Below are 25,843 nucleotides of genomic sequence, written 5' to 3' on the forward strand. Positions count from 1 at the left end.
AGTCAAGTTAGAAATACAAAGGAAAGGAACAGTCACAGGAATATAAAAGATGAATTAAAAAAAAAGACCCTATAATAAATGACTGCGATATCCACCCAAATTATAGCACAGGAACAGTGCTAGGGAATCTCATGGAATTTAGATATAATTTATTTAGTATGTGATTGACACACTGTTACTTCAACATTTTCACATATAGAGATGAATAGTCCTAGCTACTGTTTGCCAAATGTCATCTTAAGTGGAAAGGACTTTATTCTTAGTACTATTTTAATCTGAATATAATTGACATAATTAGCATGTTAATAAAAATCAGTAATTCAAGTATTTAAATTCAATTACTGACAAAATGTTGCCGCTCATGTATTCAAGGGCCATATACCCAGATCTCCTTCAGCAATTAGCTCTTTGCTGAGCAAGAGAAATTTCAAAAAGCCAGCTGAAAAATACCAACCTTTTGACTAAAACAAAAAGTATGTATAAACAGTTATAACCACACATGTACACTGTTCTTCATGATTCAATGGCTTGTGTTTTCCTTTGTGCATAAAAAGCAAGCGAAAAGTACAATTAAAATAAAAAAAGTGTAAGATGATACCTCCTAAATAACACCCTTATTAAAAGGGAAGAGCTGGATCATGTTTTAACTAAACAAGAATTATTACCCTAATAGCTATCATTACTGCTGTTCTATTGCTTTCTATACTGACAGATATAACAGTGTTCATAGGCAAGAAGATCAGGAGAAATTACTTTAATTAGCTTGTCAGGCACCTTGCACAGTACAGGCCACAGAGCTGCCCTAAATTAATTTCTCTTTTTATGGTTCTGAATATGTGAACAGGCTTGTATTCACCCAAAGCGTCCTGTTACAAAAAATGGACCCATACTGGACAAGTCCTAATTTTTAACCACAGTAATCACTAAAAGTAAACCATCTCTTCCCACCTGAATTTAACACCAACATCCGGCCAGCAATGTTGTTACACTTTGGCCTTGGAGCCCTACCACCATGCTGTTTCTGTTCCCTGTCTAAGCAGATCACGGCTCTCTTTATCCTGTCCCTTGGTAAGACTGATGCACTCCCACTAGATTCCAGTCTAGCAAGCTTTCCAGACACACAACTACCTCTTTTTTTCTCCCAGGTCCCTCTGTTTTCTGATTTCCTCCCACTTACAGGGATTAATATCAAAGGTTTAATATTCCAGGTAAGGGATATTTCTTAATAATTCTTTAATAGAACCACGGAATGGTTTGGGTTGGAAGGGACATACAATGAGCCCACATGATCTTGGGGAGGGACATCTTTCACTCAGCAGGTTGCTACAAGTCCCATCCAAACTGACCTTGAACACTTGTGATGATGTGCCATCAACAACTTCCCTGGACAACCTGTTCCAGGGCATCGCCACTCATAGTAAAAAATTTCTTCCTTATATCTAATGTAAATCTACCCTCTTTAAATTTAAGACTGTTACCCCTTGTGCTGCTACCACAGACCCTGGTGAAAAGTCTGTCTCTATCTTTCTTATAGGCCCCTTTTAATTACTGAAAAGCTATAATAATGTCTCCCCAGGTCTCCCCTTTTCTCGTCTGGGCTGAATAACCCCAACTCTCTCAGCCTGTCCTCGCAGGAGAGGTGGTCCAGCCCTCTGATCATTTTTGTGGCCCTCCTCTGGACCTACTCCAGCAGATCCATTACTGCTAGAAGTATGATAATAATTTTGCACTATTGAACAGGTATGTTTCTCAGCTAATCCAGATTACTCCAGTCACGGCGCTGTGAGGTTTCAGGGGGCCGAGGTGGTGGTGGGGGAATGTTCTGTCACTCATCTGAAAACTACGACAACTGGACAAGTTAAGAGTCTCAGCCTTACACTCTCAGGGCTTCTTAAAATTACTTCCAACAGCCCTGTTTATCATCTGCCTTGTGAGCACCTGGCATTTTGTTTTGCAACGTATGGACCTCAGCCACACAGCAGCTCTACCTTCCAAACTCATCTGCTTCCACAGGAGAAATACATTTTTGCACTGTGTTTGCTGAGGTGCAGCAGAAGGGAAGTACCCTCTTTCTTCTTGTCTTGGGAGACAAGCCTGACTTATTTGTAGGCTAAAGTCACCTGTCCTAGGACAGGGCTGTCCTCTACAAAGTAGGCGTATCCTCTACCTTCAACAGAGAAGTTTTGTTCCAAATGTGGGCATTTCGCTAGTGACTTTGTGATCCCACTATGAAAAATAATAACCCCTCTCCCCACTTAATTATTTGCTTCCAAAGACAAGACGTTACTCTACCTCACGTTCACGTTGTTTCACTTGCTTAAGGAATCAGAGCACTCAACTCTTTCCAGCTCCAGACTAGCAATTAGAGTGACACATACAGAGTGTACCAAGCATGTAATGATGGCACGTAATGGAAAACCACATAGCGTTTGCTTACCATTCCTTGTTGGTTTTCCTTTAGACTCATCTGATTTTGCCTCTACTGCTTATAACTGTTGAAAAGGCTTTAAATACAGTTCATAAAAGCAATTCTGAAAAAGATGTCAAAGATAAGCTTTTCCTGAGGGTGTTCCAATTTGATGGAATGAAACAGCAGGGAACCATCTCAGCATTTCTTGTGATGGGGAGGTTTACCAAAACATAGCTCAAAAAAAGTTGAAGTCTTCAGACATCTCTAAGGATAAATTAAAGATGACATCAGTTTTCTGTTCATCTTTTTAAAAGGTTTTCCATTTTAGGCAATGGGCCTTCCCTCTCATTTTCCAGCTCACACTACTCCCTACCATTCAGGCAACACAATCCAAGCACAAACTAGCCAGCAGCATGTAAAACACATTAGCAGTCACTACTTTCTAAAGATCACAGAATCATAGAATGGTTTGGGTTGGAAGGGACCTTAAAGACCATCCAGTTCCAACACTGCTGCCATGGGCAGGGACACCTCCCACCAGACCAGGCTGTTCAAGGCCCCATCCAACCTGGCCCTGAACACTTCCAGGGATGGGGCATCCACAGCTTCCCTACACAACCTGTGCCAATGCCTCACCAACCTCATTGTGAAGAATTTCTTCCTCATATCTGATCTAAATCTCCGCCCCTTCCAATTTAAAGCCATTCTCCCTTGTCCTATCACTACACATCCTTGTAAAAAGTTCCTCCACAGCTTTCTTGTGGGCCCCCTTCATGTACTAGAAGGCCACTATAAGGAACACAGTGAACACAACTTTGACAAGTTAGCCGCTGTACAGGATACAAACCAAAACAGCAATAGATGAGAAAAAGGTGTGAAGAAGAGAGTGAAGAGATGCTAGAGCAACAGCTGACTTGCTATGAGTTCTCTTTAAAACCAGAACAAAATACTAGCAATCAAAGAACAAAAAAAAAAAGAGCAACAGAAAATAGTTTTGACATTTTTGATGTAGGTAAATACTGTTAACCTACAGTGTACAGCACAGCACAAAGACATCTTCAGTTTTTATAAACAGGTTCAGATAATGGTCTTCTAAATAGGTAAATAAAATGTCTTGGCCATTTTGTGTTCTCAATCACTCTGGTACGTTGTTTACAGGAGTACACAACATATATTTAAAGATTCTCTTCAGGCTAAATAGCTACTCCTTAGTAGCAAATTTTCCTTGCTCCTAACCAGTAAGCAGAGCCTTTAGCAATACTCTTTTGACTCCCAAAGTATTGCCAGAGTATTCCATGAGTTAGTTAAATTTCAGTCACAGGTCAGAAGGATTTAAATTATGACTAATAACGTAGGAAATAACAAATTAACAATGCTTAAAAATAATTAATGCTGCCAGAAACATTGCAATGACAGAACTTCTGATCTTCAGAAATAGGCAGGACACTTCAAAGAGCTGAAATACATGCCTCGCTGCAGATTTGATAGGCTACAACTGAAAATTTCAATAAACCCAACTTTTTATTGAAAAAAAAAAACCCACCACCCGAATACTTTAAATAATCCTATTTTATCATGTTCCCATAAAACAAGAGAAAGGGAAGAAAGCCTTGTCCCATGTTTGTCCCGGAGGGAAGGGGAGGGGTATATTAAGTCCTTCTACGGGATTTTATTATTCATTTTGGTGATCCGGTTCTTCTTATGCTCATGTAAACTCATGGTTTACAAATACATAAAACCCTGTATTTCTCACAAGTTAAATAAGGAGAAATGGGATTTCTTTGCTAAGAATTTTCTAAACTTCAAAAATGCCTGAAATCCTCAGCAGTTTTATAAACTTAATGCTTCTAAGTGTCATCTTTCAAGCAGGAAGCAATGCAATACTATCATCCCACAGGTCAGGTTTAAGTATCAATTTTGCGTATTTTTAAACACTGTCTTCTAGACTAAACACAAAATGAATCTGCTGAAAAACAGGTTCTGCTGTTTCGAATTATTTGTGGACTGCTCGCTGCCAGAATCCACTGAAATTCACGAAGAATAATACAAAGAGTGATAACCTCAAGGCTAAGCAGAATTAAAACCAGTAAATATATGTACCTTCAGCCACCAGAGGAGTGGAATAGTTCACTGGTGACTGGTCTAAACATGGATAAGATCTGCACAACACAGCACTAAATCCCAAATACACAGAAGAAATTTAAAAAAGGAGGACGTAACTTCCTTAGAACAGTCTATAGGGAAGGAGTGGGTAGCACTTCATATTTCTACCAAATACTGGTTGTAACTCAACATGGAGAAAGGATATTGTCTACAAGCAAAGTCCTACTCAATATCAAGAGATAGCAAGAGAGCTCAGCAATTGTTCCTTATCACACAAACTGACAGGTTTGCATTTCCTGCTCATACAACACCCAGCATTAAACTGCTAGACTAGGGGTGAGGAGAATTATCCAGGCATTCCAAACTGATAGAGACTACTGGGTTCTTTTTATGTCTCCTCTTGCAGGGAAGGTATTTTTTTCTAGAAGAGCCTGTCAATGTGTATTTGACAACTGCACCGGTAGTGTTATAGGTTAGTGATGTGCTTCATCCATCCTCAGATATTCCTGCAGCAAGCTGTAGCTGTGAATTCTGACTTTTGCTATTTTTGTTAGAGACCCGTGAACTGTTTTACATATTAGTACAAGTAAGGAGTCCACACAACAGCTGTACAGCAGGTTTATCTTTAAGGTGCCTTCCAACCCAAACCATTTTATGATTCTATGTAGGAAATGAAAAAAATACTTACTTCAATGTAAAAAAAAAACCAAAACAAACCCCAAACTGAGCAAACAATAAACTTGAGAGATCCATCAGCCTTGAATAGATAACTGAGAATTAGTATAATTAATAGGAAAAAACGGAAGTGGTACAATGCCAATGGGATTGTAATAATTTCTTATTTTTGATTTTTGATTCAGGTGTAAAGTCTGATGGCAGGACTTGATCAGTGTGATTAACCTTTATTTAGGGTAAAGTGCCATAAATTATGACATAAAAAGCAGTGTTCCCAAAAGTAAGAAAAGAAAACAGGAGATTTCCAGTGATGGGAATCAAGACTTATAACCAGGGAAAAACGCTGGAGAAGAAAAAATAAAAGAGTTTTCAAGCATGGCAGAGTGAGCAAGCATGGTGCAGCACATGAATTACTTAAAAAAGGATACTAGCCATTCTGCCCCAGAGAAACAGAAACAAAAATTAAAGAAGGTATCTGCAGTTCTGCCTACCTTTCAGTCCCAAAAATTTGAAGGCTAGATGACCTCCCACAGGCTTCCCGTACAGCCAGTGGAGAAACACAGGCTCCTCTAGAGGAGCAATGATTTTAATGACACCCAAATACACATATTTTTTTTTCTCATCCCTAACATTTAACAAAAGTTTAGAGCAGAAAGAAAATTGCGCTATATGCCCCGCTCTTCTCATTACGTTAGCCCCTGCCATCAATCTCCCACCCAAAAAAATCCAACCAGCTGGCAACAAGACTAGTCAGATAACCTTGCAGAGCCAGATGCTTAGAAATTAGGCAGTGTGAATATACCCTACTTGTTCAGTTTCATATCTAGCATAAAAGCAGAGCAGTTTCAAACATCACAAAATGCAAAATAGGCTACAGAATGCTGATTTTATCTCTCTGAAACCAAATTCATGGAAGAAAACAAGACTTTTACTCAATTGCTATGCCAGTCAAGCTAGTGTCCTTTTAAATAATTCCCTAGTTTTGACTAATGACAGTTATATTCAGTAATGGGCTTCAGGTGGAATTCATCTTCCAAATTTAGACATCCATCTGGGGGTGAGATGAATCATGCAGCAAAAGTGCTTATTTCTCTCCACTGCCTATATAGAGAGGCTACAGAGCTAGCTCACGTATCGGCAGCCAAAGCTGTGTTCACCAACCTGTCTTGTGATACCTAATGCTCAAGTTTACATTGCATAGCATGCCTAATGGTCATCTTCTATCACAGAAAAAAAAAAAATTAGGCTAGAAATTTTTTCTCTCAACAAGGTGACAAGCAGCCCTGTCCTACACTACTAGCATTTGGAATTAGCTTAAGTTGTATGTACACATTAGCTGTCACCATTTTCCCCTTGCACGAGAGTTAGAGGTCTGCTTGTGGAAAAGTAAGCACACCTCTCCAATAGAGCCCACATACATCTGCCATCTTTGTATGAATCTTAACACCTGCTGAAAGAACTATTTTAAAATAACACAAACACATATAGAAAGCTATCCAGAAGCCCATATTGTCATAAAACAATACATAACTAAATGAAAATTTTTAAGGCTACTAATTGCCTAAACTCAGTCTAAACTTAAAGAATGTTCCTAAGGAAAGCAGGGATTTAGGATTAGAAATTAGTGACATAGTAGAGTATAACAATAATATATTAAGATTGAACCAAAGAGTAAAAATTGTCTGTGCTTTGTATAGCCGCCACCTGAACAAAAGGAACAGGGCAGATACGTTAAATAGCAGTCTCTTGTTTCAAATAGTGTGCATCTTTTCAAATGCAGTATTTCTGTCCAGCCAAATATTGCTTCTCTATTTACAAGTAGCGAGATCCCTTGGCTTAATTCAATACTCATTACAGACACAAAGAAGAATATTTTTATGGATAAGTTGGTCACAAACAGCAGAGAGATACGGCAGCTTAGCATACCTGGAGGAGGGAAGGGCAAACAAAATCACCACAAAGGCGTCCATAGGGAGAGCAGAAATAACCACTCTACAGACAGCCCAGACAATGCATTTGTTTGATCAATACCCACCTCAAAACATTCTCTTCCTTAAAATATCTCTTTCTCTAAAGGGCCTCTAGTGTGCAAGGAGCACCCAAGAGAGATGGGATTGGAAGTGCATCCGTTACCTGACCAAAAAAGTACTATGCAGCAGTAAGAGGGCAATGTCATGAAATTAAGCCACTGACTGACATGTACCTGCAGTCCTATCCCTGCTCCAAACTCCATCCTTGCATCAAGGGGATTTTATATTTTGGTGGCCCGCATAAGGTCGCACAAAGAAAGTAATGTATAACCAGTGGCTGTGAAACAGCCACTAAATAGATTAACACCCCATTTTGAGCCAAAGTTTGAGTGTTACTACTAGAAAGGATTTGGGGAAAATGAGTAGTAGAGAAGTAAAAAAAGGAAGGGGCGCAGGCTTTAAAACAAAAGAATGGCTGTACTCAGCAAGACATAAAGGTCCACCTCCATTCAAACATCCTCTCACTAACAGCAGCCAATAATAGATACTGAGGGAAGCATGTAAGAACACAATAAATACACAGCAATAATTCCCCAGAATACTCCCCAAGCCCCCAACAGTTTGCAGAAGCAGGATTTCCTGAACAAGAATAGGTATTTGCATTTGATGATTCTTCCACAAAACAGCAGTTTCCCTCTGCACTGATGTAATGTTTAGCCTACTTGAATTCCTGAGGCAAGAAATTCTATAGCTTAATTACACACTCTGAGAACCACCTCCTTTTCGCCGTTTTCAATTTATCAGCTGCTAGTTTCATTAGATACCTCCTAGTGTGTAGCACAAAAATAAAATAAGAGACAGTGAATAAACACTCTCTATTTATGTCCCATTGGCAGCTGAACAATTTACAGGATTCTATCACACCACTTTTTGGTCTCTTTTTCTACCGTAACAAATTCATCCTGCTCCTCTTACAGAATCTGTTCCATATCTTAGATTTGCTCTTCCTCAAAATTTCAACTGTGTTCTTTTTGAGGTAATGACAGGGATAAGGAGGTGGTAGGGATAGAGGATAAGGGTGAGTAGGGCAGAACTACGTAAGATAGTTAAATTTTGTAAAATTTCTTTTTTTAAAACAGTATAATAGTTGTTCTCCCTTTCTTTCCTAATCATTTCTAGTGCCAACAGTCAGCTTTGAGCTTGTCTTTTAAGACGAGAAGGCAAGCTTGCTCCTCTCCGTCTCCAAATATATTACATAAAGCAATCTGTCTAAAAATTCATCTGCCATTTTAGTGTCCAGCTGCTGAGTAATGTTAAGTCCTTGTGTTATGCTAGGGTCTGCCTTTGCATCCACTACCCAACAGTAAAGTTTGTGGGCTCACTTCTCTTCTATATACTTTATTAGTCTGAACATTCTGCATTAACAACCCTGGAGAATAATTTCTGGGACTCCGCTCTACTCCACTTACTCCAACTCTCCCTTTTTTATATTTTAGTCATTAATTTAACCTCAAAGTCCATTTCCTCTATCCTACAGCTGCTTAGTTTCTCCAAAATTCTTTGGTGGGGACCGTGTCAAATGCCTGTTGGATATCCAAGTAAACTATTTCTGTCTGATCTTACTTATTCATTTGCTTGCCTTCAAAATACCTCCAGTGAGTTTGCAAGACATGACATACCTTCACAGCAGACTCTTAACTCTTCCTCAATATGTTATCTTCATGATTATTTTTGACTGATTTCCTTAGTACAAATGTCAGGCTTACTGATCTCTGATTCTACAGATCATACATAAATGAATTTGTATCTTAGCTAGATGTTGTATTTGTTGCTACAGTACAATGGCCCTTACTTGCTTGCTATTCGGAAAGCTGTGTTTATTCTAAGAGCAAAAGCAAGCCTCTCTAAAGAGACATAAATTATTTTTGTTTATTTCCATAGAAGGTTTAAGCACTATCTTCGCAAAGATCATTACATGATAAAGATTTGCCGTAACAGTAGTGAGTTAGTAACACAAACACTTAGTTGTATCAAAACTCTCTTATCTTTCCAGTCTGTAAATGATAGTTCCATAAACACAAGCTCCTGTGCAGCAGTAGCCATTCAACTATTTAACAGCTGCCCTAATTACCAGAAAACACAAATGAGCTTGTGAAAACACAGTTATTCATTTGCAAATGAGATAGCATTCAAAGAGAATTATAACTTCTAACATCTTGCTTGAAGACCGGAATCAAGAACTTCTTCAGAAACAACAACCAACAAGCAGGCAACCTGAGACAAGGATTAAATCAAGCCAATTCTCAATTTATTTAAGTAATTTTATCCAATTATGTTAAGCTTCAGTTTTGTTTCACAAGGTTTCTAAGTGCCCTCTACACTACAGATTAAAGTTCACCCTATTTTTCTTCAGCATAGCATTAATATTCATCTTATTTTTTACTCAAGTCCAAAGACAAAGAGTTGAAAATGAGTCCCATCTTACTAAACTGATCAGATGCCTTTCTGTGATTCAAGCTCAAATGCTGGGCTTTGTTGTGACCATATTTCTATTGATAAGATAGAAAGTAAAACATAACAATGTGTTTAAATACACATGCAACTCTTACAGCTCCTTTTTCACTGCTACATTGTGTACCAGTCTAATAAGTTCATAATTCAAACATCAACAGAACAACAGCATTAATTCATCAGTTCAATATATTTAGTGAAATGTAGGGAGACAAACAAGAAAACTACCTTACTGCCATTGGTAAAGACACCATTGGAACAAGCGTAGTGTTCACATCCTACGTTTTCACAGCATTAAGAAGAAAAAAAAAAATTACTCTGTAGCAGATGTCAAAAAAACTCCTTTCCAAATATGAGATGAAAACATTTCCTTGATTCAAAAGCTCCTGGTGCTGCTCAGTCTTTTCTAGGCAGCAGAGAAGTTAACAGTATCCTTGTCACTGCTGCCATGGGAGTGGGGAGAGGACACAGCAGACGATAAAGCAATACGTAGTCTTGATATTAATAGCAGAAAGCTAAGATATGCGAAAGAACAATGCAGTTGCAGAGAGTTCTCCCCTCTTCCCAAGCTGTCATAAGAAAGCTGGTAGAATCAAAACCAAAAACAACCAAACCTTTGGCTGCCAAAATAAACAAACAAAACTACTCTGCCTTTCAGCACCTGTGTTTTGTTTCATTTCAACTACCACAGTTACTATTGTGGCCCTCTTAAATCCTTTCAAGAAAGTCATAGAGCAGCCTACTCTAGCCCGCCCTGCTCAAAGCCACGTCAATGACAGCAAGCTGCTCAGGGCAGTGTCCAGTTGGATTTTGAGTTGTTGCCAAGGATAGAGATGACACAATGTTTTTGGGTCACCTTTTCAGCATTCCATCACCCTTACAATAAAAAAAAAAAAATCAGATTTTTTTTTTTCTTATATTTAAATAGAATTTCCTGTATTACAATTTGTGCCCATTGTCTCTTATCCTGTTGGGTAGTGTCCTACCAAAAGGAGTCTGGCTCTGTCCTCTTTATTCCAATCCATCAGGTATTTATACACCTTGATCCTCCTGAACCTTCTCTTCTCCAGGCTGAACACTCCCAACTTTCTCAGGCTTTCCTCATTGGAGAGATGCTCCAAACCCTTAGTCACCTTAGTGGCCTTTTGCTGGACTCTCTCCAGTACGTCTGTATCTCTCTTGTAATGGGGAGCCCAGAAACAGACACAGCACGCCAGGTGTGGCTTCATCAGTGCTGAGTAGGGAGAATGTTCACCTCCTTGACCTTCTGGTAACTCTTTTCCTAATGCATCCAAGATACCTCTGTCTTTCCTTGCCTCAATGGCACATTGCTGACTCACGTACACCTTTTCCACCAGGACCTCCAAGTCCTTTTCTGCAAAGCTGCTTTCTGCTTAGTTGCACCCTACAATATACTGAAGCCTGAGGTTATTCCTCCCCAGGACCAGGACTTAGCATTTCCTTTTAATGACCTTCATGAGGCTCCTGTCAGCCAGTTCCTCCAGTCTGTTGAGGTCCTTCTGTACGGCAGCACAACCCTCTAGTCTATTAAACACTCCTAACAGCTTTGTACCCTCTGCAAACCTACCTAGGTCAGCAATGAAGGTGTTAAACAGGACTGGCCCTGGTACTGAGCCCTGGGGCACACCACTAGAGACCGGTCTCCAGCTGGACATTGTGCCAGTCACAGCAACCCTTTCAGCTTGGCAGTTCTAACAGTTTCCAGTTGCTCTCAATGTTCATTCACCTAGCATGTACTCCATCAGTTTGTCTGTGAGGATGCTATGGGAGATCATGCTGAAAGCATAGTCTTAAAAGTCAATATAAACAATATTTGCTGCTCTGCTCTCACCCAGCCAGTCCCATCACAGAGGGTGTTTAAGCATGATTTGCCCTTCATAAATCCATGTTATACTGACAGCTCCCAATCAACTTTTAGTCTTTTGTATTTGAAAGTTCTTCTAGCTCCTATTCTTCATCTTTTCCAACTTAAATAATTTTTCTTTTCTGATGTATACAATACACTTACTCATTAATAGTTGTGCATCTACTAATTGGAATGTCCTTAAAACAACTAACAATCTCACAGCATTGATTAACAAACCACTTATTCCAGCCCGGCACTGAAATAACAATGCTTCTTTTTTTCCTCCACAAATGTATCTAAACTAGTAGCAATGTTGTTGCAGCTGTAACAGCATAATGATCTCAGAGAAGCAAGGAAAACACCCTCCTCCACGCTCCCAAATATACTCATAACTTACTGTTGGGAAAACACAAGTTTACCAGGCATACTGTACAACCACTGTGTATGTAAGACTTTTTCTCTCCTTTAAACTGAACATCTTGTTAATAAAATCATTTCTACACATTTAGTCTAATTCCCATATTCTGTCATGCTCTTGACAAATGTAGCTCCTTTTCTCAGACTTCTTGGCCTCCTTGAAACAAAGGCATCAGGAATTTCAGGGAGCATCTTCTTCACATTTTTTCCTTAACTTTTCTCACCTTCTCTCTTCCCTTTGGAAGTGCAGTGAAGACACATCAGACCACAAACTACGGTAAAAAAAACACCTGTTCTTACCTATTGGGGAAGAAAGAAGGCACACCACCAAACCCTGTGCATTCAACCTAGAAAGGCAAGCATCATTTCAACCTCTACTAAAACTGAAAATGCATAAAAACTTCTTGGCCAACAAAGCAGCGATGCAGTTTTCCTATATTCTGGCCAGTTCTAAACATTTCCAGGTAGTGGATAATTCAGTAGCTAGTTTGGCTAAATGGTAGCTCAGCTCTGTGATTCTTACAATAATGGCAGGCTACAGTTGTGGTTTTACACTGTACTATACATCTGACTAAGTGTTTCAAACATGCTGTGTCATTAAACTGCACTGGAAGAACGGATTACAACACGAATCCTGTATTCTTTCACCAATTAGTCATGTACTGCCAAAAAAGCGTCCATTTTAAAAGCCATGTTGTACACTTGGCCAGCACACGTCCGCTGCAGCTCCAACAGACCAAGGAGGATCATCTGACAACAGTTTCTGGGGTACTACTGCATTCTGCAGCTGAACAGTTGACTAAAATATTTTAAACAAATTTGGACATAGTCCCAATCAGATTAAAACAATTTTCAGGCAGCTGAAGCCCTGGGCCAACACTCCTTGACAGCATCCATTTAAAAACTCTTTCACACTTGTGCAAAGTTAAATCAACTTGGCACTTTCTCTGGTAGGCAATTGTCTCCTTAAAGTATGAGCCCTATTCATCCAAGTGAATTGCTGCATTAAGGGGACAGTTGGCTGGCATGGGGAGGACAGGACTGATTGACAATGCGCCATAGTCACACAGAAGTTGTAGCAAGAGTTTCTAAAAACCAAAAAGTAGTTAAGGCTGTGAATAGATGAAGCTCGCTGAAGACAAAAGTACAGGCTGTTTCCGGAAAGATGCTGGTAGTTCAATAAGCTTCCTAACTATGACTAATCTTAAAACAGTTCTCGTGCCTTGTAAGTTTAGCATCTCCAGTGTTCCAGAGAACTTATTTTACTACTTAACCCCTTAACAGCAGCTAAATATTGCATCAGCAGTTATTTGTGGAGGGTTTTCCTGCAGAGATACATATCTAAAAGGCCAAGAGCTCTGTGGACCTGCATTCTTCCCAGGGAGGGGATTTTATTTCATATGTGAAATGTTAATAAAGAAACAGAAAGCAGCATTAGGGACTCATCCTTATAAGTTTTTCTAAAGAGATTACAATGTCCCAGCTCCCCCTCCCTTTGTGAAACTTCAAAGAGCAAGTACAAGAAAGCCTTTCAGTGCTTAGGTCAAAATAATCACGCAGATAGTTGAATTAATTCACAATCCTAACAGATACCAGAAGCACTGAAACTTGATATGCAAGCGTGACAAAAGATACATTTTACAAGTAGTATAGCAGAGTATTACATATGTAATCACTATAATTGAGTTCATTTTTCTAATACTACTTCTTCATTGTTTGTGTACAGAATACAGATATCGTTGTGTAAAGCATAAAAAAGGATGCCAAAGGTGCTACTCTCTATTGTGGAAGTTAGTGGGATTATTCCAGATACTACTGGCAAACATAAGGGATAAAACCCAGTCCAATGCTTGGTGTAAATCAATTACGCTCTTCCCACCTCAAAATTACAGAAACCCACTCGGGATGCCAGCCTGATGCTGAAAGTACAAAGAAAGCCCCCCAGATCCCACACAACTTGTCATATAAAGCCTATTAAATTTAAACAATACATGGATCCCTTTCAGCTACTTAAAAATACATTGCTTGAACATTTGCTAACAGTTTACAAAGTGTTTGAGTTTTCTCATGGTAATTCTTACGCCACACAGACAAAAGAGTTTATAAATAGATTCTGGCTTCTGTAAATATTTGTAGTGAAAAATGAGTGACATCTTATTCACTACTCAATGCAGTGTATTAGTATAACTCTACTATCTAATAGAAAAAAGGAAAGTCTTTGATTCAACTGCTAAATTAACCGTTTGAGCTAACAGATCCAATTTCATTGCCTGTAAAGGCAGGCAACACTTCTTTGTCTTCATTTTATACTCTAATGAAGTCTGCTTCAATAGAATTGCCTCCACTTATCCCTGAGGACAATTTGGTCCTTTTGTGTAAAACTAATCCAGCTCTCCCTTAAATCAAGGAGAATTTTGCACTTGACTTCAGTGTGACAAAGGATCAGGTTCTAGAACAGCAATGCTAAAGTATTTGTGAATAAAAATAGGTTCAGATTTTCCACTTCCTAATTAGCTAAAAAATAAACCCCCAAACCAAAACAATCATTTTGATGAAACAAACAATTAAAAACAAATAGAAAAAAGTCTAATTTCCATTTCAGTTTGAAGCAGGTGAAGATGTCTTACATGGCAACGATTTTAAAAAGAGAATATAATCCTATTCAAATGTAAAAACTGTACTACCTAATGCATCTGCCTCATCCTTTCAGCTTCAGAAGAACGGAGGGAGAAAAAGTAACAATTTGTCAAGTGTAAGAAACACTTCTAAGACAAGCAACAGTTTAATGGCATGGTTTCCAAGCTGCAGAAATCACGCAGCAATAAAATTTATAAACTTCGCAATTCTGTATCAGTGCTGTCTGGTTTCCTCAAGAATGTCTTACACTGATTAGTCCAGTTGACTAAAAGTTTTGGGAAGCTACTCTGTCAGCTTGCATATGATTTAATTCTGTCACCTAAATTACCTGACTACCTGGCTACACTATTGTACTACATATAATGCAGTAAAGAATGCTCACTTTGACGCATTAGTCTAACAGCAAAAAAAAAAAAAATCCAATAGATCTGCATAGCCAAATTAAGTCATATTCTGGCTGACCACATGCCACATTACAAAGTTACCCTTCCGATGCTCCTGAGGACATTTTTTTTTAATATTTAAAGTGGAGAAAAATATTTCTTAAAATTGTAACATCAGTTTACACTAAGACCTCAATTTACTATTAGGATAACCTATATTCACTTAAGAAATTAGTCAAACTATGTTGTTAGTCACAAAAATTTTAAACAAATTAAAACCTGCAAACTGGCAGATGTTGTTCACAACTGCTTAGAATCAGCATTTGAAAGTCTCAATATCTAAAGTAACATAAGTTGTTACAAGTGTAGAGGATTACCCCCTCAATTAATATTATTTAGATATTGGTTCACTACAATCTGACAAAAATTCAAGGAAGAAAACTTGCAAGTATGAAATCTATTCATTCTGACATCTTAGCGTGACCAAAATTAAAAATTAATTAACAAATTAATGCTAACATTCCCATTAGTAAATGAATCCATACGATTTCAAACAAAATCTGGTTTGCATTTAGAATTATTGCCTTCCATACCCTTATCTAAAAGGCAACATATTAACTTGTACCTTAAAATGTAATGATGGTCATTTACATGACTTTTCAATCACTACTTCCATTTAAATGCCACTGAACAGAAATTAGGAAGAAAAAAAAAAGTCTTGCACATAAATTGGGCATTCAGTGCTTAAATAATTATATATACAGCTTAAAAGAATTATTTAAGCACTTTATCATTATGTTAAATACACATTCAGAAAATCCATGCCTCTGGCAAAAAAGGGTAACAAGATTAATGTAAACCTAATATGCAATTAGAGTCAATGACCAGCAGGACTTCACATCTTTCTTTAAGAAAATAACGAAGAAGCAGAAGTGTAAAAATAATTTAAAATAATCACAGAAAATAACCCTACAAAAATCAAGGTGTCGCGCATGTTAATGTAAGTCACTTTGCATTAACTTGGCTATGGTTTCACTACATATGCACCAAATTTAAACAGTATTCTCAAGGTATGTCAGACCCAAGCTAAAGGAGGAGGGAGGAGGTAATCAAAGAGCCCTAGATTTAATAATCAATGCAAATTAGTTCCAGAATATTTAAATACACCTACTTTGTATGAACAAGTCAAATGTTTCCAGGGAAATAATTTCTCATCTATAAACTACCACTTGTCTCCTTTTACATACATCATGATCACCTGAATCAATCAGTTCTACAGGTTTCTACAGCGCACAAGCTAAGAAGTACTTCTTAAAATGAAAAAGATGACTGGTATCTTTAGCAAATTACATAATATATAAAATTATTCAGCAAGCTATTTTGAAAGCTTATCACTTTAAATAACCTCAACCACTATGATTTATGAACTGTGCTTTATTTTAACTGTACTTAAAATACAGTATAGAAACGTATTTGAAAGTAAAAAAAATGTATCCATACTACTATTGCATCTTAGCCTCTAAAGCCATATAAAAGTCAGCATTTAATCTTTGTGTCTTCTGAAGCCGAGAATTTTGTACTTGCATTTTGCTCACTCATTTGAAAAACACAGAACTAAGAGAAAAAGCTACCCCCACCCCCAAACATAACAGGCTTTTTTTATTCCCTATAGAATATTAATATACTACTTACTTTTCAGGCTTGAAAAAGTGCAGATGCTGAGAAAAGGAATTTTACTCAGGAAAATTTCCCCAATTGACTAGCAGTAGCAGCTCAGGAATTATCCACGTTTTTCCCTTCTCTTTCCTTCACAGGCATCTGTTTTCAAAAGGAAGAGGATCTTGCTCTATGCTGTAAGCGTTCCTGAATAGACTACTTAACCTTATGATGAAAACAAAATTAAACATGGGTGTCCACGGTGAGACTGGTATATCTTTTTTCTCCCTCCAATGCATGTTTTTCAGTTAGGTATGGATGAGCTGATCTGGCCAATAGCATTATAACCTTTAATACCATTTAAACAAATATTTAACATTGGTATCAGTTAAACAAACCCCTCCCTCCCTTTGCTTTCAGGACTTTGTCATTCTATTACGGCATCTTCTAGCTGGAGCTTACGGCGGGGAGAACGCAAAAAAAAACCCAACCCAAAGCACATATTTTAGCAAAAATCACAAATATCACATGCCATAGAAAACAGAGAACACACCTACATTTTAAGATATTACTGCTGGAAGAAAACCTGAATATTTTTTATTTAAAAGAGGCAGAGTCAGAACTGCCATCTGTTGCTGAAAGAACCCATTCTGAAATTTTTCCTTTAACTAAATGTCTAAGAACTTTTACTTGAGACATTAAGATTTTCTCCTGAATTGGGGGGGAGGAAAGGAGGTGGCGTGCAAAAAAAAGCACTATTAGGATAAAACACAAGCAAACAAGAACTTCAAAAGTCTTCCATGTCCATGTAGTATGGGACAGCCTTCTCAAAAGAATGATACACAACTCACCCCGGCTAGTCATCACAAAAAGGAGAGAACTCACATGAACTTGCATGAACTCACATTAGGGTATAGAAAATTAAAAAAAAAAAAAAAAAAAAAATCCATATTTTTAGGTTCACTTGTCACTGAAGTATTTCAAGATTTTCTTGAAATTAGGAGAATTAGGAGAAATTACCTACACGTGCATAAGATGCACTTTACATCTGTTGGCAGCTTACTCATAGCACAAATCTAAGTCCATACCTAAAGAAATGTGGAGTATTTCAACTAAACTACTGGAATTGGAGCTAATTGCAATGCGTAAACACTATGTATCAATAAAAACAACAGGAGTAGTAAAATATGCTGGTACACTCCGTTTTCAACTCAATAAATCATGGGAAAGAGGACACAAAGCACCTGCTTTTATGACCATAAGCCTTCCTCCCATTTCATCTCACCCTTGCTCAGTCCTCACATGACTATAAACATCATGCCTTTACATTTTTAAAATGTGAAGTTTGCTATTAGGTTTGGTGTAGATTTAAAAAAACTAAAATGTCTGAAAACCACTGTTTTATGCAAATTTCAGACCTACATATCACACTTAATTTTCTGTTTCTCGCAGACTAACCTTGTTAAACTTTTAACTGAAACTCTACAAAATTTGCCTGTTTATGCGCTTCAGAAGATCTTTGTTTGGAAACCAGTAAGGTAAGGTTTTAATCTCAAACTGCAGATGTTCAGAAAACCAGCATCAGAATCCAGGTGAAGAAAGGCTACACAAAAGAATTGAAAAAAATAACTTGGAAGATGTGGATAAACTTACTGATTGGTAAACTTATTGACAACTTATTGTGAAATACAGAGCTTTTTAATTTATGTACAAATTTCCTTCTTTAACTGCAGCTCTTTGTTAATGTTTACTTACCCAGAGTTTGGCAAATGAATGCTAGTTTTGGAGAAATGTATATTTTGAAAATGAGAATATTTTCTAGACACTCAGTTTTCAGTGGAGCATGCTTTGACCAAAGTCTTAACAGTGTTGCTCACCTTTGAGGCACATATTCATTACGTTAAGCCTACTGAAAGGCCAATTGTTATCAATCAGACTAGAAGTCCATCTAGCCCAAACATCCCAGTTGGACCAGAGGTTCACCACTGGTCCCCACCATCCAAGATGCTGGGAAATATTGGGTGCTCAGGAAGGGAGCCTAAGAACCAGGAAAGCCTGTGGCCACGTTATCCTTGGCACAGTCTTTTAGCTTCTGGACTTTGGGGCACTGTTGCTAGCAAAACAGAATATTTATGTTGAACAAGCTAAGCTGGTAAAAAACAACCAGAAATAGGAAGAGTGTGGAAAGGAAGAGCAGGAGGACTTATAAGGGTTTTGGGTTTTTTTTGATTCTTCTGTGATTACAAGTATTGGTCATGATTTTAGTTTCCAACAAAATGTTCTTGAAAAGCAAGAAGATACACATAACAACTCGGACCTGGTTTTCCTTTGTCACATTTAAAGCACAAATAATAATTTTGTTATCTAACTATACTTAAAAGAAATTATTAAAACTGGATTGTTCACTACTAATTTGTTTTAAGTCTTATTTTCCTGGCCGACTGCCAAAACAGTTATAATGCTATACAACTGCAATACACAAGAGATTCATAGCACTCTCTAATTACTCTTTAAATACCTTGCACAAGCACTGCCTTTTCCTACAATCATGAGGGCAAGTATGGTTGAAAATATTAAAACCTTTAGCCCAGATACTGTATTTTCCTTCCTGGAGCTGAACTTCAGATGCACCATCAAAAAGCTGGCCCGAACTATGGGCAAACATTTGAAATGGGACAGAACACAAACACTGTCTTCCACTCTGACCGTTCTTTTGCTACAGGGCCATCAGTCCCAGGAAGCATACCTGAGACCTGTCTGCATTTATGCTCTGTCATTCACACCATGAATAAAACACTAGTACTATCTTAGTTTTGCAAGATCAGAAAGTGCTTTAGGCATGTGTAAACAAAGGAAATTAACACCATTGAACTAAAGTCTTCCAATATGAAGACTGACTTTAAATGTCTGATTAATGCCACAAAATGCCCTAAAAGTTTCCCTATAACAAAGCTAAAGGCCCTGATCTACAAAGATTTACTTATGTGGGTGTGTTTACTCAACTTCACTGTCAGTGGAAATAAATAAAGTAATTCACTTTTGCAAGCCTGGTCTAGCTGATACCAAAATCTGAACTGAAGGGGTGGCTCAACACTTCTGAAGAATCATTTCTTTTTCCCAGACTTCTCCAGCCTTCTGTTGTAAAGAAAGCCACAGAAACAAGTATCTCAAGCCACAGGAGTTTTTCATCCCCCTGAAACACCAATTTGTAAGACTAAGTATTTGAGGTACAGTAGCAGCATCAGAATTCAAAATTCCAATAAAAGTTTAAGATACAGATGCAATCGATATAGATGCATATTAGAATCTCATATAACACCATTATAATAGCATTTGCCTTCCAAAAATAGGAATAAATACAGCCAGGTTAGCAAAAAAAAAAAAGTTATCCAACCTCCTATGCAGCATTTTAGGGTACTCAAGAAGCTAAAATACGAACTATGCCAGCCTGAGGTTTCAGTGGTCATTACTTCCTCAGCCCCCTCCAGCCATACCCTGTAACATTACCTAATACTACAGTCCAGGAAAACTCTAGTCTTGGTCACAAGAGTCAACATGGACTTGGATCCCCTTCCTGATGATTCCTATGACAGTATCCCACTGGGCTGTGAGGTTCGGTTACAAGCCAGGGCTGGCAGCCCTTGCAGGAGACCCTCAGCTTGAGGGCTCATTTCAGCTGAGTGTGACTGATCCACTAACTTTTAGGACATGGCGTGAAACCCACTGCTCTATGAAGGTGCCTACCCAAAGTGACAAGAGAAAGAGTATTCCCCATCGTATTTTCAGTTATCCTTTACATTTTTAAAGAATATGTGTTTAAATCTAAGGGGAACAAAAGTCATGCATAAGTAATAACGTTTACTTACTTAATTTCTAGCATTAAGATTACTGCCATCTTTGTCTCTGATCCTGCAATCAGCCATGCATGTTAACTTTACCTAAGGGTGCAGTCTCGCTCATTTTAATAACTTGCTTCGGTGCCAGCTTCTGCTTTGATGCATCGGCATCATTAAGGATAAACCCCCATAGGTGGAAAAGGCAATTAGAATGACCTCTAAAACCTAAAATAAAACTTGTCCTACAGTTAGTTGGCAGCATCTTTTCAATACGAGTTTTTCCTTACTAAATTCAGCATACAAACGGGAATTCATCCAGGTTTGCCTGCAAAACCTGGCAATTGATAATACAATCTGGAACCCTACAGCTCTAAGTCATTGGTTTGAATGCTACCAGGGACTGTAGTGATTGAAAGAAGTTACCACACAGCAACCATAAAGCAGTTCATATTAAAATTAAAAAAAATATGTATGTGGCTGCCACATCACAAATCCATCACTAGAAAGTAGCATCCTACTGCCATTCTTGGGGAGAAGAAAAATGAAATAAATACCAAGAATGAGCTATCTACTTTTATTCAGAGATGATTTGTCCAGGTCAAAAACTAAACTGCACTGTTAGGGTAGTTTGGGAAACTACATTTCTCCCGCAATAATAATTCTCTTCTGTCAACTAGCAGAGGACTTTCAGCACCAGAAGCCTGAAACCTTGCACAAGGGCTCCACAGAAAACACAGACTGTGTTTCATAGAATCAAAGAATAGTCTGGGTTGGAAGCAACCTTAAAGATCATCTAGTTACAACGCCATTCCCATGATGGGCAGGGACACATCCCACTAGATCAGGCTGCCCAAGGCCCCATCCAACCTGGCCTTGAACACCTCCAGGGATGGGGCATCCACAACTTCCCTGGGCAACCTGTGCCAGTGCCTCACCACTCTCACGGTGAAGAAATTCCTCCTCATGTCTAGTCTAAATCTGCCCCTTTCGTGTATGCATGCACAGAACATGTTCTATCTGAAATAGGTTGCTTGATGTGTCGCTGCAAAATAAGGATGCAATCCTACAGTAGACTTTGTGTTAAATACTGACACCAATTTTTAAATTAACATCAAGATAGCTTACTCAAACTGTGATCAAAGTATGAGGTAAAACAGCTGGATCCAAGTAGGGAACACAGATGAAAGAATGAATTTCTTTTAACTAACGGTTTGAACACAAGGAATTATCTAGTGAAAATACACAGCTTTTGTCCGCAGACAGTGGGTATATAAAAGTAAAACCATATAGCTACTTTGTTCATATACTTTGACCACATAAATTGTCATGTGCCACACCTCAGACTTTCACATCGCTGTCACATGACAGCTGTCATTTATCAGAGCGAACAAGCACTGATCTCTTTCTTCAGAAGCTGAAGGAAGTAGGTAAAGCTCAAGATAAAGAATACTCTTCCAGTGCAGAAGCACAGTTCTCAGCTCTGCTACGTAGATACTGATAAAAACCCTACATTGTGCACTGAAGTTTTTCAGTAATTCTCTTACGCAGTATGCAGTACACCGAAGATTTATTATTTTCACAGCGATTTCAAATAACACAGCAATTTAAATATACTTCCAATTTCGCTCCTTTCTTTCATAGTCAAAGAGCTGCTGTTAGGTAATAAACGTTCCCAGGAAAATCTCTCTTTACAATACAAAAATACAGATTAAAGCTACTTGGGCTCACTCCTCTCATTCCAAATAAAGTTCTTCAAATTTCAAAGAGCAGTAGCGGGGTCCAGATATTAAAAAGTTATTGAAAGTTGGACCAGTAGCTCTGCAAACAGCAAAACCAGGGAGACCCCGTTTCCTACATGAATTTCCAGATGGAGGTAAGCATTGATGTGAACTCTCCGGCATGTGCAGGTTAAGAACTCTCTTCTACCCGTCTTCCTTAATTTCACAAATTTTGTAGAAATTGCTCACCTGAAGACCTCTGCTGAAATAAAACTAACAAAAACTGTGGAATAATTACTAGCAATCACTACTACCAACTATTGTCATGCTTTCACACATCTAGCATCACTGGAACTTCTTCTCTGAAACTGAGCTCAGCGCCAGTGCTGCCGTCCTTCTGTTCCCTTCACAAATGCTACCTCATCCTGAACCTGACCCCAACAATCTGGCTGTGCGAAGCACACCCAGTGTCTTTGCAGGAATCTCCTATCACTAAATTCACAGACACACATCAGAACCAAGAGTGGAAATGCAAGGTTTTGTCATTTGGAAAAGAACAGTTCTTACATCTACGAAGCCTGCAGAAACACAGAGTTATGGCAAACACATACTACCAACGGCAGAGATTCTGCAACTGTTACTGACATGGCAATTTTATCAGAAATCCCTCTTCAAGGGCTTACTATACAAAAATGAAAGTAAAAGACTCTGAGATACACTTTTGTATCTTGCCCTCCTGACCAAAGGCCAATATTTGTCTGAAATTTCATTCAGTTGTCCATGAAGAGAAAGCCACTTTCCCTGGCAACACACTCCAAGTTTTAAACTGTTTTTGGGACATTCTGCCAGTTTAAGTAAATAAAAAATCTATTTCTTAATTAGTGATGAGCCTGTCCTTAGGGGTAATTCATAGAATGGGCGGGGTTGAAAGAAGCCTTATAGATCATCTAGTTCCAACCCTCCTGCCATGGGCAGGAACACCTTCCACTTGGTCAGGTTGCTCAAAACCTCATCCAACTGGGCCTTGAACACCTCTAGGGAGGAAGCATCCACAACTTCCCTGGGCAATCTGTTCCAGAGCCTCACCAACCTCACAAGAAAAAACTCCTTCCAAATATCTATCCTAAATCTCCTCTCTCTCAGCTTAAAACTGTTCCCTCTAGTCCTATCGCTACAGTCCCTGAGTCCAGCAGGTACTTCTGAATACACATTGTCAATGAGAGATGCAGAAATATTTCTGTGCTAGTTTTCCCAGTGCAAAGTGGACTATACCCACAGGCATACCAGACATCCAGAATGAACCATTCCAAAATTAATATAATAAACCCACCTATTTGTGATATTGTATAATGGAGAAGATGGCACGCTAGCCCTTGGCTGGGGAGATGCATGCACAACTTCATTAAGGTCCAGAGAGCACAAAAAGTTCTGTGCAGCCTCTGTGGGAGCAGGAATCTGTGTGTGCCCAAGACATTTTGGGGTTTTTAACCATAAAAAAGACAAAGGAGCTTATGAAGTGAACATTTACATCAATGACTCAGAAATTTAAAACACAGAATCGTAGAATGGTTTGAGTTGGAATCATCCAACTTGAGTTAAAGATCATCCAGTTCCAAACCCCCGCCATAGGCAAAGGCACCTTCCACTAGAACAGGCTGCTAGTCGTGTTCCTGTTCGATGCATGGATACAAACCAGAACACGGAGTGGAAAAAACAAAAAGAAAGTAATTCCATGCAGGCCAAGCTACAGGCGACTCACAAACCAATTTCCTGAATTTTGCCCTTTTACATCCTCCGGCCTTGGCCCAGGAGCTGAGCTCACGCCGAGCACCAGCCCAGGAGGTGAACGCCACCACTGGGGAATGAGCAAGGGTCCCACGATCCCGGCAGCCAGGCGGGAAGGGGATGCGGGGAAGGGGGGAGCCCGGAAGAGAGGGAGCCCGGCAGTAGTGGGGAAGGGGAGAGGGAAGGGAGCCTGTTGGAAAGGGGGAGAGAGAGGGAAGAAGAGAGAGAGGAGAGGGAGGGAGTCCGGCCGAGAAGGGGGGAGGGAGGGAGCGTGGCCGAGAAGGGGAAGGGGAGAGGAACGGGGGAGAGGAAGAGAGGAGGGAAAGAGCCCGGCAGAGAAGGGGAGAGGGCGAGAATCCAGTCGAGAAGGGGAAGGGGAGAGAACGCAGTGGCAGGGAAGGGGGGAGGGAAGAGCCCGGCCGAGAAGGGGGGAGGGAGAGACGGAGCACAGCAGGGGAGAGGGAAGGAACACAGTGGGGAAGGGGAGAAGGAGGGAATGCGGCAGCAGGGAAGGGGAGAGGTGAGAAGGAGGAAGCACAGCAGAGAAGGGGAAAAGGAGAGAATGCAGTGGCAGAGGAGGGGAGACGGAGGGAGAGAGGCAGCCCGGCCGAGAAGGGGAGTGGGAGGGGAGCGAAGGGCCGGGAGCGGGGTTGCCGCCCCCCGCACAAACTCCCTTCCCCCGCCCCGCGCGGCCCCGCGGAAGGGGCTGGGGCCCGGGGAAAGAAAGTTGCGGGGAAACTTTGGTTGGAGGCGGGGTGCGGGGACCGCAGGGGCCGCTCGGGGCGCGGCGGCCGGGCCTGTAGCGCTCGGCGGCGCCATGGCGGGACGCGGCCGGGGCCTCACCTGCTCCTCACGGCGCGGCGGGGGGGGGAAGCGGGGAGCCCCCCCCGCTCCTCCCGGAGCCACCCGGGGAGGGAAGGGGGGGCGGAGGGGAGAGGGAGGAGGGACGAGGAGCCGGAGGAGGAGGGAGCCGAGCGCTCCGGTGCGTGCGGGGAGCCGGAGCCTCGCTGCGGGAGGAGGAGGAGCCTCCCCGCCCCTCCGGCCGCGCTCTCCGCTGCCGCCGCGGCTCCTCCTCCGCCGCGCAGCCCCCGCCCCGCATCGCGCCCGGGAGGAGCTGTGGTGGTGGCGGGGGGACGGTGGGGGGTTGTCCTGCACCGCCCTGGCTGCGGGGCGGCCCCGTCCCCCGTGCTTGTGACCCGGTGCTGGGTCGCGGGACCCTCGCAGGGATAAATGGGGGTGGGGACAAGCCGCTGAGCTGCTTTCCCCGCTTCCCGGCGGGTCGAGGAGCGCGGAGCAGAAGCTCACCGGCAGTGCAGGGGTCTTGGGGTCGACCAGGGGCTTGTCCTGCCCTGCCCTGCCCTGCCCTGCCCTGCCCTGGTTTTGGGGCGGCTTGGCCGAGGGCAGCCCCATCTCCCCGTCCTAGTCTCCCCGTCTCTGCGCCCGGGGGTTAGGTGGCAGGACCCTTGTAGGGATAAATGGGGGAGAGGGGCAAGACTGAGCTGCTTTCCCCACTTCCAGGCGGGCCGAGGGGGCAGGTGGATGGCTCGGGAAGCCTCTCCCACGGAGAAACTGGACCTGAAAGATGCCTGCAGCGGAGCCGTTCGGCGTGGTGTGGGAAAGGCGAACGAAAATAACTTTAAAACTCCTCATTCGGTTGGACTTGATAATCGTAGAGGTCTTTTCCAACCTCAGTGGTTCTGTTAATCTCCAGGTGGGCCACGGCTTAGGCATGGGAAATTTAATTCCTTTGGGTCAAAACAGCTCTTTCGAAGTGCGGGGCCGGAGGCGCTGCGGAGGGGCCGAGCTGTCCTCCCACCGCTGAGCAAAGAACGAGCCTGTGAAAAGCACTCCCCTAACTCCGTGGTGGTTTGTGGT

General features: G+C 40.7%; 1 protein-coding gene across 2 annotated transcripts in view; it reads right to left on the bottom strand.

The window, feature by feature from the left end:
• The window catches only part of YES1 (YES proto-oncogene 1, Src family tyrosine kinase), a 50,997-nt gene extending 26,010 nt beyond the window's left edge, over nucleotides 1–24,987 (bottom strand). The window contains exon 1 of one of the 2 annotated variants that reach the window (XM_054059790.1): nucleotides 24,812–24,987. The gene's annotated coding sequence lies outside the window, so the exon portion shown is untranslated. Of the gene's footprint in view, nucleotides 1–16,665; nucleotides 16,792–24,811 lie in introns of those variants that run through there. The other variant, XM_054059791.1, reaches the window with a different exon arrangement.
• Nucleotides 24,988–25,843: the final 856 nt, after the last annotated feature.

Source organism: Cuculus canorus, chromosome 2, assembly GCF_017976375.1.
Source record: "Cuculus canorus isolate bCucCan1 chromosome 2, bCucCan1.pri, whole genome shotgun sequence".
NCBI lineage: Eukaryota > Metazoa > Chordata > Aves > Cuculiformes > Cuculidae > Cuculus > Cuculus canorus.